Genomic DNA, 13,407 nt, shown 5'->3' with positions numbered 1-13,407 from the left:
CTCATAAACTGCTTGTCTAACCATCACAATATGGCTCGTGCACACGAAAGTATAAATTGCATGAGTGTTATCAGATTTTTTTATCGGATAGCACACTGACCCATATTATTCAATGCAATTTCACGGAGAACCTGTCCGTGAGAAAAATCGCAGCGTGTTGCGATTTGACTCTGAAATCTAAAAAAAACTCCTCCATTCAAGTATATGGGTGCGAGAAAAAAATCCGGTGACACAGTATGGCATTGGATTTTTACGGATACATTGCAATTCTATAACATAAGAAACTGTAAAATGGTCTTGAAAATTATTACAAGATGCTACCGTAAAAACAGATTGTATACGGACTGCACACAGATTACATATAGATGACAAGTGATATAAAAAAACATCCCACTTTTCTGGATGAAACTCTTTTTTTTACAGTCATGTGACCCTAGTCTAAGGATGGTATAAGACTCAGTCAATGCTCGGACCGCGTTGCACAGAATGGCTGCAGGTAAACTGACCCAAACTCGATAATTTCATACATGCATATACGGCTGCCGAATTCTGGTCAGGAGAATCATGGCCAGGTCCATGCGTCGCAACATGGACTGTGAAACACAGATATGTAAAATCAGCATAAAAGAAGTCAATTCAGTCAGTGGTCTCTGCTCATGTGGGATTCCCATTTCTCCAACATACTAATTCTAAATTCAGATTGCTCTTAACGTGCTACTAATCATAATTATCACTAAGGGTTTATTCACACATTCCATTTTTCAGAAGCAGTTTTTAAATCTAAAGCAACGAATGGATGAAAAAAAATTCCTTCCGTATTTCCTTTAATAGAGTCCTCTATTTGTGATTCATTCCTGGCTTCAAGATCTATAGAAAAAAAACAGGTTATGGACACATATCCTAAGGGTATGTGCAGGGAGAGGTTTTTCAGGCATTTAAAAACCAAAAGTTTTTTTAAACAGAAAACTCTTATTTTTATGGGGAATATTTAAGCACTTTTTGAGGAAGATTTTGGAAAACATTCCTCAAAAAACTCTTGTGGGCACATACCCTAAGGCCAGGTTCAGACGAGCCTATGAAAAATCTTCCAATTTTTATCCAGAAAAACGCAGACGATTTTTCATCCACATTTGCATCTGTGTGCCATCTGTGTGTCCATATTTTATGATGACCACGTGCCCTCCGTGTGTCCGTATTTTATGACCATGTGCCATCTGTGTGCCATCCGTGTGTCCGTATTTTATGACCACGTGCCATCTATGTGCCATCCCTGTGTCCGTATTTTATAACCACGTGCCATCTGTGTGCCATCCGTGTGTCCGTATTTTATAACCATGTGCCATCTGTGTGCCATCCGTGTGTCCGTATTTTATAACCACGTGCCATCTGTGTGCCATCCGTGTGTCCATATTTTATGACCACGTGCCATCTGTGTGCCATCCGTGTCCATATTTTATAACCACGTGCCATCTGTGTGCCATCAGTGTATCCATATTTTATGACCACGTGCCATCTGTGTGCCATCAGTGTGTCCATATTTTATGACCACGTGCCATCTGTGTGCCATCCGTGTATCCATATTTTATAACCAATTGCCATCTGTGTGCCATCCGTGTGTCCATATTTTATAACCACGTGCCATCTGTGTGCCATCCGTGTGTCCGTATTTTATGACCACGTGCCATGTGTGCCATCCGTGTGTCCGTATTTTATGACTACCTGCCATCTGTGTGCCATTCATGTGTCCGTATTTTATGACCACGTGCCATCTGTGTGCCATCCATGTGTCCGTATTTTATGACCACGTGCCATCTGTGTGACATCCGTACATTTTAAAATTAACATGATCAAATAAAGTTTCCGGAGTGAAGATTTGCAATTTATCTGTAAAATTCGGATGCTATACAGATGATCCGTATGGCACCGGATTTTTTTTTTTTTGCGCATCCATAGAATCTAATCCAAAATATGGCAGAGAATAGTGCATGCTCCAATTTTATTCCACATGGACACTCGGTGTGAATAAACGGTCATCTGAACACCTTATTGAATTACAATGGTCCGTGCGGATCTCTACTTGAACAGTCTCCATAATACACTCATCTGAGCGATTCCTAAGGGAAACTGGGTTTTAGCTTTCTAGACGTGCCCCATCAGAACAGGACATTTCAGCATTAGGTAATTAAAGGGCTTAGGAGCTACCAGAGATTAATCCGGAGCGCTCCATCAGTAGCAGTGGGCACAGGTGAAACCGAAGGCAGTACGCCCCACTTCTCTGTGCCTCTTACTACATAGCCACACACATACTTCTGAAATGGGCATATTAGGAAAACTAAATCCCAGCTATATAATGAAATGGTTAAGTGTCTCAAAACCTAGTGACAAATAATATTTTTAGGACACACAGCAATGCTGAATGTAGCAGATTGGTTACAGAAAATTTCTGCAACCGTTTCCTTCATCTTAGCTCAATTTGCAAAAATCTGTGCACAAACAGCAAAAACCATCCCATTGAGATTAATGAAGCATATTATGTAGATGCAGAAAGGCCTGTACCTCATCCGCCATGTGTAAATGTGCTTGTATACCATCAATCAAAACATTATAATTTGAAGATGCAAATGCAAAAAAGTTATCAAGCTTTAATAAAAATAGTAAATCATATAAATCTGTAGAAGACCCACAGTCCAGCTGAGCACACTGACAGTTTGCCTAACATATTTCCTTGACTAATGCACGACATGCCCTGCAGGGGGAGCCAAAGTGACGAACATCACAATTTACCAAACATTTTCAATTCCTTTTAAAAAATATATTTGAAGAAAAATACAAGTACATACATATAAAAAGTTACTTCTACATAGATGTCTGAAAAATAACCTGATTTACAGTTTTAAAATGCAAAATACAAGTAACATTTAATTCCTTCAATCACTCCTACTGCTAAAAGGTGTGCCAAATTCAGTAAAAAATTAAGCTGTAGACCTATTTGTGTCTTGTTTAAGGAATAACAGCCAATTTGAAAGACTCTTTCCACTAAAAGTATAGTCCAAGCAGTGCAATCTCCATTGTGGACGCTGATCACCTGGCCAGTAATTACCCAGTAGGTGAGGTCTGTGCAGGAATTAACTCCCTTCCATCAGGGATAGGACAGAAGGACAGACAGGGGGACATCTACTTCTAAGAGGACTCTGGGGAGCAGCATCACATCCAGGGGTACCCCAATATCCACTCCAGTGCTGTAGTAGGTAGGCTGCCATCCACACTGTGCATCCTGCCAACCCCATCTAAAGCTCAGGGTAGGGTGCTCTCCTAAATATGAGAGCAAGAATGATCAGCACACACTTTAATGTTTATTAAAAAAAAAAAAAGAGCCCCACAGTGGCTTATGGACTGGGGAAAGGGAGGGAGTGGGAGAGAAGATGGAAAGGGGGAGACGGGGGAGGAGAAGCAGAAGGGGAGGAGGGAGAGGGAGAAATGCAGAGGCAGCAGCAGCACAGACATTGCTCCAACGCCTGCTAATCACTACAGTGCCAGCCACCGAGCAAGGGAGACACAGGCACCAGACTAACCAGGGCAGGACCCTCTGTGACAGCAGGGCACACTAACACCCCAGGACAGGCACAGACTATACCACAAGGTAAGCTGCAGCTTTCTATAGTGCAGACACACAAGGCAGCTCCTCTCTACAGATGGGGACTATAGCAGCCTATTAATAATCCATCTAGAATGCACTGTGTAAGAAAACGGTGAGACACTGTAAAAGAGCCCAGTGCAGGGCTAATGGAACCACACACGTGCTGCCTATGGTAGATGGGTACGATCCTGGTGGCACACGAGTTCTGCACGTATTCCTCTGACATGCCTGCATTTGGGGGGAGAGGGGATGAATGACCTAAATACTGTTCTTTTCGTGTGTTCTTTGTCTTGAGCTGTGCGGCTCTTGTGCACTTGGATTAATCTGGCTTCTGTGAGATCCATCCATACTGGGCGTTTCTGGGATTGCTTGACAGCGCTGGGGTGGAAGGGGTTACATGCACCCTGCCATGTTAGTGCGGACCCAGTCACCCCCAGATCTGGCACTAATGATGGCTGTGGTCCTGGTCGTGGGCAGCTTGGCATGATGCATGTGCAACAGCTGGATGACAGCTGTCCAGATCGGCTGCAGCAGCCATTGCACGGCTGGCTATTGTCTCGTCGTGTGTTACTGATCGAGCACCCACTCATCGTGGCACAGTACATAGGTGCATGACATACTGTATATACAGTACACAGCCAATGCTAAATCCTCTGCGTATGGATTTTGAAAGCATCTGCAGAACAAAAGCAATCTAGGTGGAGTGTCAGGTCTGGGAACTGATGAGACGATCCATCCACGTTGGGCTCTTGTTAGAAGAAGAATACTGCAGTGCAAATGAATGAGACTTTACAGTAATTACCAATTCCTTTGTCTTTGACTCACGCATGCGCAGAGGTGTGGGGCGTGGAGAGCTGCTCTCCTTGGTACCCTGCATCCAAAAAGCCAGATCCCTACTGTCAGAAATGCTCCATACAAAGCAAGCAGGCTTCTATAAAGCTGCCATTACCAAGTGATATGGCATCTTATGCACTAGGCTAAGTACCTGGGTGTAAGCCATGCCAATTCCCAGATTTATTCAAATGCCACAAAGATGGCAGATCTTTCCTCACTTTTCTCATTGTTAAGCACCTGTGGCGATCCAGTATTGTGCGCCCCTGTCCATTGCATGTTAGTAATACTAATATATATTATTGGCATTGCATACTAATATATATGTGTGGATACTGATAATAGATCATATTGGGCTCTGTGTAACCTGCAGGGGAGATGTGTGCAGGCAATGCCTCATAATGGCGACCGCTGTCAGTCGACTACTGGATATTTTCAGCTGCTACATATCACGTGTGGATGGGGTGGATGGCCAAGTGACAAGGCTTATTCATCAGAATGGAAGCGTGCAAGTAGATTGGGTGGAGCATCTTGTGTGAAAGTGGTGGTGTACACGCGTACATCTCTATCAGTGACCATATTGGGTGGACAAAGCAGTGCAAATGATAGGTGGGTGAGCCATCTTGGCAGCCATGAACAAATAGGAGTCAGTAAGCTACTACTATTAGTATCTTATTACGCTCTGCTTATATAGCGCTAATTAATTCCACAGCGCCTTACAGACCTCATCATCACTGTCCCCATAGGGGCTCACAATCTACATTCCCTATCAGTATGTCTGGAGTGTGGGAGGAAACCGGAGAACCCCGAGGAAACCCACAAACACGGAGAGAACATACAAACTCCTTGCAGATTGTTGTTCATGGTGGGATTTGAATCCAGGACCCCAGTGTTGCAAAGCGCTTAACCACTGAGCGACTGCGGCTTTCCCTCTTACAGCACATTTTGGTTTTTTTACAAAAATTTTATGTTGGCAGCATAAAAAAAATGCACATATGATTTGATTGTTCCCAGGTTTCTTTACGCCTTTATTTTTTGACACTGTTTAAACCAAAATTTTCTCGAGGAAAAACCCGGCCAATCTAAGGACACCACTCACAGCACTAGCTGAAATGTTTCTAGACTTCTTTCTTTCTTGTTTATTCATGTTTCTTTCCTAACAAATTTGTAAATCATGTTAATGGTGGTGGTTCAGTAGGCTTGCACCTCCATCAATAGTTTGTTTCCACCCTTCCGTCCATAGTACGAAGATTACCAGAAAGATCTATCTGAAGTCTGGGGAAATCTACCATGTTCTACCTTACATACAGTATAATGTAAATATATGCAGTGTTACCCATGGTGAATTTAGTTGTTGCAGCAATAGTGTGAGAAACACTGACGGACATGCTGGAAGTGTTATGAAAACTAGTTTCTACTGAGCATGTGCAAGATGGCAGGAGGAGCCCAGTGAAAAGCTTGTCAATCAAGCTAAGATGGCGGTGCTAGAAATTACAGCATGACTAATTGTGGACTCCTAAAATCCGGCAGTGTGTAGTTGGACTCCTAGGGAGAGACCAGTATAGTCACAATATGGGGACTGCACTGGACTAGTCAGATCTGTCCCTATGGCCCATGGTAATAGTGTTTAAAAGAAATCCATCCATACTTGACTACAATTGTGCAGAAAGTTTCTGATATATTATTCCCATGGTTCAGCATGAATCTTGTGAGAGGTTCCCTTTAAGATCTGAGACTGACTGGTTGCTACCTGACAACTAGAGATGAGCAAATCGATTTTCGGGACTCTGAACCAGCATATAGTTGAGTGGTACCTAGTGGCTACACAAGAGGTTTGCAAATCTTTTACCTCCCGGCAACTCTTGCACAGCTTTTGATTAGCAAAGACTGGTGCGACGTCATCTGTGCGCCTCGTCACAGGGCTGGTGCGACGTCATCTGTGCGCCTCGTCACAAAGATGACGTCTCACCAGGCTTGACAAATCAAATGCCGGGAACGCTAGAAGGTAAGACATTCGCGGGCCTCCAGATACCACTAACCTGGAATCGCGTAAATTGATCCGCTCATCTCTGACAACCTTAAACCTGGCTTTCTAATCGCATTTCAAGTGCAAAATTTGGATGTGTGCTGTTTTTTTTTTTTTTTTTTTGGGGAACGGGTGGCAATTTTCTTACTTTCTCGTAATTCAATTCTGTTTTGTTTGATTAATATACAGTATTCCCACAGAGCCGTAATATGGCCGAATTAATACTCGCATGGCCGTAGCTACTAGGCAAGTGTATCCATAGTAACCATTTTGTCTCACATTGCTCAAGGCCAAATTGGCACTGTGCTGACAGCAAGGTGAAAATGAACTTGGCAGCATTCACACCATGCTATTCTATATCACAGCCAGCAATACTTATCAGATTTTTTTTGAAAACCAAGTGTCTATAGATGGACAGTTCATGTTAACCTTTTCTGTAAAAATCTGATGTTTCTGGTCAGAACTGTAAAGTGAGATCATGTGGCGGCATAGGTTGGCTCTATTTTTCTAGATTGTGGTTAGGTAGATTGTTGTGTGGAATTAAATATAATTGTGACTTTCAGATGTCATGACTAGGCATGTCAACGTAAGAATTGTAGAATTATGGGGGCTGTGAAATTTACGAAGGTTTACAATTTTTTTTTTTTTCCTAACTGTCCAATTTACCTTTTTGGTGTAAATGTACATAATGCTCAGATTGTTTAAAATGGAGCATAGGAATGACAGCGCAGAGCACCAAATCCACCTGTGCTCCTATTTATAGCATGCCTTGTGCCATGAATGGGGCACATCTGCACCAATTAAAAGCCACCATTGTGCAGACATCATCTGCGCCTAATTGATACTTATGTTTCTCTATATGCAGCTATAGATAAGAGAGAACAATTTGACAACTATTGTTGCAATGTGTGCAGCATTCAGCGATGACTATTTCAGAAATTGCCTGTTTTTTACTTTGATGCTTCAATGCAGAAAAATGAGATTGTATGTTTCATTATATCTGAGATCCACCAGGGTTGGTAAAGATGAATTCATGCCTGCACTGTATATCCTCAATATTCTTCTCTATAGTGAGGTTTGGGTGGATTTTAAATAAAAGACGAAACAGTAAATGGTAATAATCAATATGAGAAGTGGCATCTGTTAGGAATACACAATTAATACAAAAGTCATTGGATTCAATTGATCGGGGATGAAGGCAAAAATCAAGCTCATAAAATTTGCATCAGTTCAAGTGTTTTTTTTTCCTCTCTTCAATTCACTGTACTATTTGCATCTGTTTTGAAGTCTATTTTGTGGTTTTTTTTTTTTTCTGCTTTGCTGGGCAGAGCATAGTGATTCCAGATGTCTTTACTTGATTCATCAATTGCAACTTTTTAAAAAGTTTCAAAGTTTGGCCCAACTCCAGTTCCTCCACTGATGTATTTTGGCACAATTTATGTGCCATTTTACAAAATGTGAGACTTTTTGGGCTAAAATGTCTATAAAACGGTTCAAGAGACGGAAAAAGACTACTTTTGAATTTGTGCCAAATTCATGAATTACATGTGCCAATTTGAAGAATTTGGTACAAAAAAGGCAACTAATTCCATAATACAAAAATGGAAAGAAATAATTATAATTTAAAAAAAAAAAAAAAAAAAAAAAATCAGATGATGAATTGGGCCTTCGATGTATTGAGTATGCGCACCACATACAAAAATGCACGCTGATGCACACTGTGGCATGCGATCAATGAGATTATTAATGGCCGACAAATGATGTCTCAATTGTGTTTGATGAGAGACTAGTCTAGAGACCTTGCGGGCCATGGTAGAATGTTAAGGCCATGTAGACTGCTCAGAATAGCAGGAGCAACATGTGGCCTGGCATTGTTATGTTGAAAACCGCCTCTATGGAGAAACCAAATCAATGTAACACCAAGTTGTATCTAGAATGAAGACTAGAGGACCATACAATTTGCCACCCCACACTAACCCCTAGTGCGACATTACCTCAAGAATGCCTCTACGTGGTGTATCCCACATAGTCTCTGGCTATCATTGCATCCAAGACAAAAGCTTGACTCCTCAATAAAGAGGACAGACATCCATTCCAGCCTGCATTGCTGTCTAGCTTGGTACCATGATGGCCTTTGAGAGCAATTCTGTGAGGTCAATGAAACACCCATAGCTTAACGTCTGGCTTGCAGCCCAATATTGTGCAAACCTCTAATTTATGTAGATACTTTTGATGTCTAAGGGCAGGGACACACTGCCGTATAATGCCTGCGATGATCGCATGCACTGAACGGACTGGCCAGGAACCTCTCCTGACCTGAGAGTGACAGCGTGATGTATTTCTATGCAGCTGTCAAGCTCAGGTGAGGAGAGGTGCCGGCCAGTACGTGGTTTATGATGTGATCCTTGCACAAGAAATACGGCAGTCTCTCTGCCCTTAGGCTTGGTATATGATGTCCAATTTTACTTCCAAAACAAAACTGATAAATCATGGAACCTGGGAAGCTATTATTCCTTGCCAAGTGTCACATGGTCTGTTTTTCAACATGACCACACCAGGCCCACTAGGAGTCATGTTACTCTGATCAGCCTGCATGGACTACAGCATCTCTGGAGTTGTCTCCCATTGAGCACATCTGGGACCTCATTGGTTGACAATTGCAAAGGGAGCTGCCAGCAGCGGATCTTGATGACACGTATGTCCAACTGCATTGAATGTGGCAGAACATTCCTCAGACAACCATTAACAGCCTTACTAATAGCATGCCAAGGCCTATACGTGCATGTTTTTGTGGGCTTGATGCTCTTGCTCCATACCTAATAAATTGAGATTTTTTTTTTTTTGAGAATTATGTTTTCATTTCTTGCATTATTCCATTACTTTTTCTTCTTGGTGGCAATTTCAGTGTTGAGAAGTGTATGTATAGAGGTTACCATTCCTTGTAATTCTGCCTTCAATGATGAAGAGATGACTGCTGAAAGTGGCAGTCTGTTAAATGGCTCAGTGGGCAAAGTGAAAACCATAGTGAAACAGAAATATAAAAAAAAATCTTAAATGTTTTAAACAGAAGGTTATTTTCACATGAAGCATTCATTTGAATGTTGAACTGAAGCAAATTTACAGGCATATAAAAGTGCTAATATCATGTACTTAACCCTTGTACTTGAGTTGTAAAGATTACTCTTGAATATTTTGTCTTTTGATTGTAAATTATTAAGTTCAATCGTCTACACAATAAAAAAATAAAGAAATTCATTCTATTTTGATTAAACGTCTAATTTCTGGTATTAACATAGGGTATGTCATAAAACAAAAATGGCAAATTGAAGGTCCCCTCAACAATGTCACAATCTGAATGGTGTCCCAAAATAAAAACAAATAGCTGTCGAATGAATACTTTGGCTAGGTGGTTCTTCTAATCAGGCAGTCTCCATTAGGATCGATGTTGGATTGTTGGTTTACACTTGGCAGTTGTTCTTAATGCCCAATATGTTTCTCTTCAAATAAATGGCGCAATTCTTTATAAATCAGAATAGCCAAAACGGTGTAAAAAAATTCACAGAATTTTTTTATTTTAACGCACAATTAGCATACTTGCAATACAGCATTGAATAATCAGCACATCAATATAATCCAATTTCGGACAACAGAACCATGTGGATCAGGGTTTTGCCCAAACCAGGGTTTTACCCATTTGAAATCTTGGAAAGGCAAAATCCAAGGCAGGATGCAGAGCATGTGGTTTTGTTGATGCAAAAGCTGATGGCATGTGAGCTTTTATCATGACACCACTCAGTCATACTGCTATTTAGCTCTAACTTTGCTTTTTTTATTTGTGTATTATGTAGTTCTTTGTGGACTTTCTGCTTAAGCATATGACCAACTCCACTGAAAATTGATATAGATACTTTTTATATTTGCAATATTTGAGTTTTATTAGAACTTCTTATTCCACTTTTGTGAGGCTAAGTGTCCACGAAGCAGAAATGCTCCGGATTTTTTCTGCATCTCCCTGGCAGGAAAAACGCATGCAGACTTTACATGCGTTTTTCCTGCCAGGTAGAAGCGTAATTGAAGCGTTCTTCACATGCATTTCCACATGCGGGTTGTCAAGCGCTTTCCAAGCGATTTTAGCATCACTTGGAAAGTGCTTGACAACTTGGTCACACTATATAAATCCAACCAGCATGGATTTATATAGTGTGACCAAGTAATAGTTAAAAAAAGAATAAAAATGGTAAAAAAAACCCCCCAGAACATTATACTTGCCTTCTGATGGCCCCCGGTCTCCTCAGCGATGTGTCCTGGCTCCCTGTCGGTTCGCGATTGTGTAAAAGGACCTTTCATGACGTCATTTAGTCATGTGACAGGTCACGCGACCGCCGACTTCACCATCTCGAACCGCCGGGAAGCCAGGACGCATCACTGAGGAGACCGGGGGCCATCGGAAGGTAAGTATAATGTTTTTTTTTTTTTTTAATTTTAATTATTTTTTAACTACGGGTACCATTCGCACATTGAATCACTTAATATCTGCATGTTTACATGCAGTCATGCAGATATTAAGCGATTCAATGCAAGTCAATGGCGGCGATTACGCTGCGTTTCCGCAAAATTAATGGACATTCTGCGGATTTTTCTGCAATGATAATCCGCAGCGGAAATTTCTGCAGCATGTGCACAGCACATGCGGATTATCATTGGGGACCATGGGGCACATATTACCAAGCGTTTTAAGCCTTTTCGCTGAGGAAATTCTGCGGCAAAAATGCTTGAAATACACATAGTGGGCACGCAGCCTAACAATTCTTGCACCTCTTTTTTTTGTGTTCCTATTATGTAATCCAATTGTATGTCATAAATCCCTTGAACCAGGTAGACCCCCCCCCCCCCCCCTCCCCTTCCACAGAACATTAGGTTAAGACTGCATTTACGCTGGCCAACTGTTGCCGTAAAACAACTGATCAGCTACATGTCGAAATAAACAGTCATTTAATAGCCTGTTTAGACTTGTCAACCGAACTTACGCGAGCATGGAACGATTGTTAATATGATCATTCTTCTAGGCAGCACATGTCCTGTTTACCCTCCAGTTGCCATTGGATCCGTCCTGCTGTAGTTCCAGTGCTCCTGTTCAAGCATGCGCAGCGCAGTCTCACTCACCTGCCTTGCAGCATATCTCTACTATGCTCTACTGCTGACATATAGTACATCATAAACATAGAGCTCACGTTGTGTCTCTGTACACTGTATGGTTCTGTAAACTAGTTTGCTTGACCAATTTTTATCTTCTGCCATATACAGTACATCAATATAACTACGTGTGTGTTTTCATATTAGTGATCTGTTAGCTGGATTCTCGCAGAGTTCAACTGTTCTGCACTTTGTTCTACTGTGTCTCCATAATGAAGCTTGAAATAACCTTAGAAGCACTGCTGAATTTTGATGCATGCTGCTGACAGAATAATGATGCAAAACTGCACATGCTGACCTGTTGATTTATATGGCAGAAGATAATCCTTTGCCATTTGTATCAACAGAGTAGCATTGGCAAAAGATAAAATAGGTCTGACAGAGGTGTATACAGAGCAATACAGTGCACAGAAGCATAAAGTGTATTCTTAAAAAAAAGTTAACTTCATGTGAGAAATATCTGTGGTAGAGGCACAGCAGAGCTGAGCAAAGCAGAGCTGTGCTGGAAGCTTGAGCTGTTTTTCCACATTCATTAGCCAGCTGACTTCTTGCTAGCTCTGAGACCACTACTAGGAGAGGTCAGGCTAGTTAGGAGGGCAGAGGGAGAGTGTGCTGCTGAGAAATGTTGGTTTAGCAGTTTAAGAATAGGACCACTCATTCAGTTATGTGAAGTAGGATGCATAGAGATGTAAGCAGAGATAAAAAAGACACAAAGGGACAAAAATGTATTTGTTGGGCTTGGCCAGTATATTAACACGAAGTATACATATACAGTGCTTTGTGAAAAATAGTGACATTCTAGGAATGACCCTAAAGGGAATCTGGAAGAGCAGCATAATAAATAGACAGAGACTCTGATTCCAGTGATGTATCACTTACTGGGCTGCTTGCTGTAGTTTCAATTAATGATTATTATTTAGCAGAAGATTACCATTCTGTGTACAGTGTACACAGAAACCGTTCAATTACTGATATTTGTAGGGTTTTACAGAGCTCAAAATTCAGAGAACTGGCAGATCTGCAGATAAAACAGTGACTTAATCGCATCTGCAGCTAGCAGCCCAGTAAGTGATTCATTGCTGGAATCAGGATTTCTGCCCCTACATCATGTGCCCTCATATAGGGCAGCAAAAACTAGTGACACCCTTTTTTGACTTTAAGCTGTAGCTTAGCAACAGGTCCTGCAGTTTTCACTAAGACCCAGTTAGTGGAAATCTTGTGTCGTCTTCAAATGACATACCACCATACATTCCTTAGCAAACAAGAACATGATTCCATTCTCTTTTATCAGTAAAAATGCGTAGGAACCGTGACATATCAAACATTATAAAAATTTTCAGGATTTGCATGCATGTATGCAAAATATGTCTGTCAGCTGCTTCAAGTTCCAAATCCATATTGGTATGCAAACACATTGGCGCATTTACGAAAATTCAGTTCACACTTTTATATTTGCTTTATGTATGTCAGCGGTCTAACTTGCAGCTTATCTTATGATATAAATACCTAGATGAGCCACAGTAGCCATAAATAATCTTCTAGATCTTACTCTCATAACAACAAAGTCAAGTGCCTGTAATTTAAAAAGCTTCACAGGGAAGATAAAATCTTGAACATATCTAGCTCTTGATATAGCCGCTACTTTTTTTTCTTTAGCTGGTAACTTTAAGCAATTGTTAGATTACCGTCCCTGAGTGGCATTTTTACAATGAGGGCCTAT

At 41.2% G+C, this 13,407-nt stretch overlaps 1 protein-coding gene across 2 annotated transcripts in view; it reads left to right on the top strand.

Moving 5' to 3' along the window:
- The first annotated feature begins 3,437 nt into the window (after positions 1–3,437).
- BASP1 (brain abundant membrane attached signal protein 1) overlaps positions 3,438–13,407 on the top strand; it is a 109,349-nt gene continuing 99,379 nt past the window's right edge. The window contains exon 1 of one of the 2 annotated variants that reach the window (XM_073678622.1): positions 3,438–3,640. The gene's annotated coding sequence lies outside the window, so the exon portion shown is untranslated. The remainder of the gene's footprint in view (positions 3,641–13,407) is intronic. The other variant, XM_073678621.1, reaches the window with a different exon arrangement.

Source organism: Phyllobates terribilis, unplaced genomic scaffold (assembly GCF_046119375.1).
Source record: "Phyllobates terribilis strain yellow unplaced genomic scaffold, ASM4611937v1 Scaffold_4__5_contigs__length_816908805, whole genome shotgun sequence".
NCBI classification, from domain to species: domain Eukaryota; kingdom Metazoa; phylum Chordata; class Amphibia; order Anura; family Dendrobatidae; genus Phyllobates; species Phyllobates terribilis.
The sequence above is the reverse complement of the archived record's forward strand: the minus strand, read 5'-3'. Positions and strand labels throughout refer to the sequence as shown.